The following is an 828-nucleotide window of genomic DNA, read 5'->3' as shown; positions in this document are numbered from 1 at the left end:
GTTGGACGGTTTGACTGAGGTCTGGAAAGCCAGTGGCTGTACCAAACTCTAATCTGATCTGGCAATGTTTCTATGGCTGGATGACCTTCCTAATGCCAACCACTCCAAGAGTGTAGTGGGTGCTTTTTTATGTGCCACCGATACAGGAACCAGTCAGATGGCCCTGGCATTGATCACATTCAGATAGTGCTTTCTACATGTCGCTGACACAGGAGTCAGTCAGGAGGCACTAGCATTGATCATGTTTGGATGGTGCTTTTTATGTGCCACTGGCACAAGAGTCAGTCAGGTGGACCTGGCACCCACCACGTTCAGATAGTGCTTTTTACATCCAGTGGCATGGGAGCCAGTCAGGGAGCACTGGTATTGACCATGTTCGGATGGGGCATTTTTCGTGCCACCAGCAGGGAAGCCAGTCAGGGTGCACTAGCCACAGCTACGATTCTGACTCAACAAGTCTTCTCAAGCATATCATATCACCAGACATGCAACACTGGCATCAACCATGGCTCTGATCTCACTACAGTTGCTGGGTCTTCTCAATCACAGCATATCTCCAAAAGTCTTGGTCTCCTGTCATTGCCTTTGTGAGGCCCATCATTCAAAGGTCATGCTTTCTCACCTCATCTCATGTCTTCCTGGGTCTACCTCTTCCACAGTTAGGGTGTGGCACTTCCTCACACAGCTGTCCTCATCCATACGTAACACATGACCATTCCAGTGCAGTTGTCTCTCTTGTACACCACATTTGATGCTTCTTATGTCCAACATTTCTCTCAAGGTGCTCACACTCTGTTGTGCATGTACACCAACATTACACATCCAGTG

This window comes from Octopus bimaculoides, chromosome 2 (genome assembly GCF_001194135.2).
Source record: "Octopus bimaculoides isolate UCB-OBI-ISO-001 chromosome 2, ASM119413v2, whole genome shotgun sequence".
In the NCBI taxonomy this organism is placed as follows: Eukaryota; Metazoa; Mollusca; class Cephalopoda; order Octopoda; family Octopodidae; genus Octopus; species Octopus bimaculoides.
Note: the sequence above shows the minus strand (reverse complement) of the source record.